Consider the following 6,616-nt stretch of genomic DNA (forward strand, 5'->3'; position numbering starts at 1 on the left):
CTCTGATCCCTTTTCCCAAGGCCTCTCCGGTCCCAAAGGGACATTGGAATGAGCAGAGAGGGAATACACATCGATTTCCAGCTGCTCTGGGCAGGATTTCCCCTGGGAACAGACACCAAGTAGATAAGAGGTCTCAGCTCTGTGCCAACTCCAACCTGTGTCTCCCTCTCCTCTGGCACGTGGGCAGGACAATCCTGAGCTCCTCAGAGCTACACCAGGAGAGCTCTGAGCCCTTTTCCCAAGGCTTCTCTGGGCCCAAACAGACATTGGAATGAGGAGGGAGGGAATAAGTATTGATTTCTAGCTGCTCTGGGCAGGTTCTCACCCCCAGTAGATAAGAGGTCTCAGCTCTGTGCCAACTCCAACCTGTGTCTCCCTCGCCTCTACCACTTAGGCAGGACAATCCTGAGCTCCTCAGGGCTCTGAGCTATACCAGGAGAGCTCTGAGCCCGTTTCCTAAGGCCTCTCCATGCCCAAATTGCCATTGGAATGAGCAGAGAGGGAACACCCATGGATTTTCACTGCTCTGGGCAGGTTCTCACCCCCCACCCCAAGCAGATAAGAGGTCTCAGCTCTGTGCCAACTCATTCTTTGATTCCATCTCCTCTGCCACATGGGCAGGACAATCCTGAGCTCCTCAGAGAGAGCTCTGATCTCTTTTCCTAGTTTCTCTGTGCCCAAATTGCCATTGGAATGAGCAGAGAGGGAACACCCATGGATTTTCACTGCTCTGGGAAGGTTCTCCCCCCCACTCCAAGCAGATAAGAAAGAGGTCTCAGCTCTGTGCCAACTCCAACCTGGTTTAATATCAACCAAACCTGAGCTCCAACCTTGGGCACACACTGTGTCTTGCCAGCAGCACCCACAGCTTTCTCTTCTCCCTCCTCTTCATCCTGAAAATCCACCCGAGACTCGTTATTCCATCAAAGGAGAGAGAGATTTAAATCCAGCTTCATTTTCTGGGTTTCTGCTCAAATTTCGGGGTGGTTTAAGAAGGAAAAGAAGAGAAATAAATGAGGTTTAAGAAGGAAAAGGAGAGAAAAAAATGAAGGTTTTTTGGAGAGGGGAAAACAAAAAATCTCTTTGCTGTCAGGTCGTAAATTCTCCAGGGAATTTCAAAGGGGGAACGTGTCAGCCTGGAGGGAGATAAGGGGGTTGGAAACTCTGGCTCAGCCTGGGCAAAATCCAGCCTGGCTGCTCTGGGAGGGGGAGAAGGGCTCAGGTAACAGGGGGAAATTCCTTTGTAAGGACAAAAAAAAAAGAGAATTTGAGCCTGGTGGGAGGGGGAGGAGGATTCCTCCTGCGCCTGCAAAGCTGCTTGGGATTCCAGGAGGGAAAAAAAAAAAAAAATCAACCCGTGGAGTGTTAAACGAGTGGGGGATGCTCATCCCTCTGTGCCAGAGCTGGGGGAGACAGGACAGGGATCGTTCCAGCCACAAACAGCTGGAAACAGGGAAATTCCAGGTCTTGGGACAGCTCTGGGATGTGGGAGGAAAGAGGGAATGGAGTGGGATGTGGAATTTAGGGTCAGGCAGGAGCTCCCTGACAATTCCTGGGTGGAATCAGGTTGGATTCCAGCCTGGATCAGCAGGCTCTTCTACACAGTACAAGAGGCACAGGAAGAGCAATCCAGGCTGGGACATCCAGGGAGGGAAATCCAGGGAAGGAAATCCAGGGAAGGAAATCCAGGGAAGGAAATCCAGGGAAGGAAATCCAGGGAAGGAAATCCAGGGAAGGAAATCCAGGGAAGGAAATCCAGGGAAGGAAATCCAGGGAAGGAAATCCAGGGAAGGAAATCCAGGGAAGGAAATCCAGGGAGGGAAATCCAGGGAGGGAAATCCAGGCTGGGACATCCAGGGAGGGAAATCCAGGGAAGGAAATCCTAACCTGCTGTGGGATAAATTGCTGCTCCCAATAGCCTCTGTGAATCCAAGTCCATCCCAAGAGCTTCACCTCTCCCTGCTCAGCTCTATCCATCCCCAAATCCATCCCAAATCCCTCTCCTAATCCCACTTTGGACCCCAATCCATTCCAAGAACTCCACTTGACCCTGCTCAGCTCTATCCAACCCCAAATCCCACTTTGAATCCCAATCCATCCTAAGAGCTTCCCCTCACCCTGCTCAGCTCTATCCATCCCCAAATCCATCCCAAATCCCTCTTTGAATCCTAATCCATCCCAAAAGATCCACTTGATCCTTCTCAGCTCTGTCCATCCCTAAATCCATCCCAAATCCTCTCCTAATCCCCCTTTGAATCCCAATCCATCCCAAGAGCTTCCCCTCACCCTGCTCAGCTCTATCCATCCCCAAATCCCTCTCCTGATCCCACTTTCACCCCCTCAGCACCTCTGGGCTGAGCCTGTTTCCATCCAGACTCCAACGTTCCCTCCCTATCCCGTGAGGACACGCAGGACAACCCTCACTCCCTCCCTGATCCACCTGCCCAGCTCCCAGTTTCCCCCTTTGACTGGGACACCTTCCAGTCCCAGCCCAGCTGGGGCAGGAGGAGGCCCCGAGCTGTGCCCAGCACTGTTTGTGTCTCGTTGTCATGGCAAACAGGGAAGGAGTTTCACAACTGCTCCGACCGGTTCCAAGGGAATGACCCCATGGAATGAGGGAGAACAAAGGACACCATTGACCAGCCAAACACTCCCCGGGAAGGGAATTCTCAGCCCAACGTGCTCAGGGTCACATTCCCTGCACAGCCAAACCCCTCTGAGGGGGAAATCCTTCCACAAATCCTTGGAAAACCAAGCAAAGTTAGAAAAAGAGGGAGAAAAGTTTCTCCCCCCTCCCCGAAAAAAATGGGAAAGCAAAGCAAACTTGGTTCTGAGGAGGAAGAAATCTCAGCAAGGGGAGGGGAAAAATGTGTGGGGATAACAAGTTCTTGGGGTGTGTCCATGTCTTCCATGGATGTTCCTAGAGTGTTAAAGGGTTGTGATGGAGCTTAGAGATCATCCAGTGCCAAAATCCTGCCCTGGGCAGGGACAACTCCCACCAGAGCAGGTTGGGCAAGGCTTGGGACAACCTGGAATGGACAGTGACAGGGTTGGAGTGCCCACAACCTCCTTGGGGCAACCACAACGGGACATCCACAGCCTCCTTGGGGCAACCACAACCTCCTGGGACAACCCAGCTCCTCCTTCCAGAACTTAATTACCTCCATTGATCCCAATTTCCTCCTCCTCCCCAAACCCTGGGAACTACTTTTGAGGGAACTTGTTCTCTTTCTGTCCCAGACACCATCAGGACTTGACCTTGCTGATCCTTCCAGGTCCCACCAAAGCTTCTCCACGACTTGAGGAGTATCTGAGCCACGTTGGGAGGAGTTGTCACTTATCAGGAGTTTATGGGTTTGCTGAGTCTCATTTCCTGTCTCACTTGGGCTGCAAAGTCAACATGAGGATGATGAGGATGATGATGCAACTCTACAAGTTTGAGCCTTGACGCCAGGGAAGTGTCTTCTCCAGACAGGAGACAGTTGGGGCCAAAGGTTGATGTCTCCTCCCTCCTGCTGCAACTCAGGGCCTGTGTCTCTTGGCTGTGGTTTATTTGGGGGCTCGTTAGCTGTGGTTAATTGGGGTCTCCTTGGCTGTGGTTTCTTTGGGGTCTCCTTGGCTGTGGTTTAATTGGTGTCTCCTTGGCTGTGGTTTAACTGGTGTCTCATTAGCTGTGGTTAATTGGTGTCTCCTTGGCTGTGGTTTAACTGGTGTCTCATTAGCTGTGGTTCATTGGTGTCTCCTTGGCTGTGGTTTAACTGGTGTCTCATTAGCTGTGGTTCATTGGTGTCTCCTTGGCTGTGGTTTAACTGGTGTCTCATTAGCTGTGGTTCATTGGTGTCTCCTTGGCTGTGGTTTAACTGGTGTCTCATTAGCTGTGGTTAATTGGTGTCTCCTTGGCTGTGGTTTCTTTGGGGACCTCACTCAGGTTTCTGCCCCTGCTCGGTCCCCAAGCACTGAGATGTCTCTGCTGAGCTCTGATTGCCTCGTTCCTGGGGTCATGGGATGGGTTGGGTTGGAAGGAGCTGAAGGATCATCCCATCCCACCTCCTGCCATGGGCAGGGACATCTCCCACCAGCCCAGGTGGCTCCAAGCCCTGTCCCACCTGGCTGGAACACTGAGGTTGCCCCAAGGAAGTTGTGGACACCCCAAGAATGATCCAAGTGGGTTCCCCCTTGGGTCACTTGGACTGTCCCTTGCCCAGGAGGTTTTCCTCTTGTCCAGAAGTTCTCCACCTTGCCCAGGAGGACAAGGGTTGACCCAAGGCCATTCCCCCTTGCCCAAGAGTGTCCCACCTTGCCCAGTGATTTCCCCCTTGCCCAGAAGGACAAGACCTGACCCAAGGACCTGTTCCCTTGGGGTGTTTCCCACACCCAACTGCATCAGCTGAAGACACTCAAGGATGAGTCTCTGAAGGTCCTTCCTGACGCAGCTCCAACCTGTGATGCCACAGCCCAACCTGGGCAAGGTGCAGGAGCAGCAGAGCCAAGGACTGTGCCCTTGGGGCCCACCCTGAGGCTCCAGGAGCTCCACCCAGCTGAGTCACTCCACAGCACCTCAAACAACTCTCCTTTTACGAGGCTTTTATTGTGCTGGTAAACCCTGAGCAGACACCTCATCTCTGCCCCACTGGGGCCAAACCTGCTCCCTGGGGCTGTTCCCTCCAGGAAACTCAGTTCCAAGAACCAACTCCAACAGACCTTGGATTCAGCCCCTCCTACCTGTCTCCTGTCCCCCCACAAAGCTGTTTCACTTCAACGTTTCCAGCCTCAAGACTGAGGCTCAACCATGAGTGAGTTGAAGCTTCCAAGGGTGATCCCAAGGGAAGATGGAACCTCCCAACCTTCTCCTCTCATCTTCCCCCAGGAATCAGCAGTGCCAGGAGGAGCAAAGGGCAGGATTGTAGTCCCGGAGGTGCTGAGGGACCCAACCCAGGGAGGGGCAGGGACTGTCCTGGGTGAGGACACATGGAGATGACAAGAACCATGGACATCATCCTTATCTTCAGCTGCTCAGGACCTCAGTGAGGCTGAGGGAGGGCAGGGAAGGACTCCAGGAGGGATGAGCAGGTCTAGGAGGGCATGGAGCAGAGGCCACACACAGCTCCAGGGAATGTTCTTCAGGCTCATCTTCTCCCCACACTCATCTGTAGTCCAGAACCTCCTCCAGTCCCACCTGAACACCAAAGCTCCTCCAGTCCCCCTGAAGACCGAAACCTCCTCCAGTCCCACCTGAACACCAAAACCTCCTCCAGTCCCACCTGAACACCAAAGCTCCTCAAGTCCCACCTGAGCACCAAAACCTCCTCCAGTTCCACCTGAACACCAAAGGTCCTCCAGCCATGACCTCCTCCAGTCTCATCTTCTTCCCATACTCATCTGAACCCCAAAACCTTCCAGTGCCTGAAGGAGCTCCAGGAGAGCTGGAGAAGGATTTGGGATAAGAGACGGAGGGACAGGATGCAGGGAATGGTTTCCTGCTGGAAGAGGACAGGGATAGACGGGATGTTGGGAAGGAATTCCTCCCTGGGAGGGTGGTGAGGGGTTGGGATGGATTTTCCAGGGGATTTTCCATCCCTGGGAGTGTCCAAGACGACGTTGGATGGGGCTTGGAGCCACCTGGGCTGGTGGGAGATGTCCCTGCCCATGGATGTGGTGGGTTGGGATGGGATTTAACCTCCTTCCCACTCAACCCATCCCTTGACTCCACTCTACGACGTCTGGGAATGACGTTGGGGCAGGTCCAACACTTCTGAACTGTTTCCCCATCCCAAGCTGAGCAGGAAGGGAAGCCCCAGGACCATCCCAAGCTCAGTCACCTCACCACCTCTTCCTTAGCACAGGGAGGTGATTTTATTGGGTTTTTATTTCTTTCCATGGCTGAGATTTCCTGGAAAGGACATGAGCCGCAGGTCGGGATGGAGCTGCAGACTGTGCTGGAGTGAGGGAGAGGTGGACACGTCCTGTCCTGCCTTCCCAGCCCTGCAGAATTCCTGCAGGGTGACTCGACTCCGCAGGTTGGGTCTGGGCTCCAGAGGGAAGGGAGAGGGAGTGGAGCTGGGCAGGAACAGAGAGTGGAGAGGGAGGGGGAGAGGGAATACTGGGAGGGGAGGGAGAGGGGAGGGGGGGAGGGGGAGAAGGGAGAGGGGAGAAGGAAGGGAAGGAATGAGAGAAGGGAGAGGGAATAAAAGAGGGGATAAAGGATAAAGGAGGGGGGAGAAGGGATAAGGGAGGGGAGAGGAAAATAAGGGAGGGGATAGAAGGGGATAAGGGAGGGGAGAGAAGGGAGAGGGGAGAAGGGAGGGAAGGAATGAGAGAAGGGAGAGGGAATAAAAGAGGGGAGAAAGGATAAAGGAGGGGGGAGAAGGGATAAGGGAGGGGAGAAGGGATAAGGGAGGGGAGAGAGAATAATGGAGGGGAGAAGGGATAAGAGAGGGAAAGAATAAGAGAGAAGGGAGAGGGAATAAGGGAGAGGGAATAAGAGGGGGGAAGGGATAAGGGAGAGGGGAGAAGGAAGATAGGGATGGGAGATGGACACAGGATGGGAGGAGGACACAGGGATGGGACAAGGAGGACACCCCAGACTTGTCCCCCTCTCCCATCTAGACCCTTCCAA

Source organism: Acanthisitta chloris, unplaced genomic scaffold (assembly GCF_000695815.1).
Source record: "Acanthisitta chloris isolate BGI_N310 unplaced genomic scaffold, ASM69581v1 scaffold5224, whole genome shotgun sequence".
NCBI classification, from domain to species: domain Eukaryota; kingdom Metazoa; phylum Chordata; class Aves; order Passeriformes; family Acanthisittidae; genus Acanthisitta; species Acanthisitta chloris.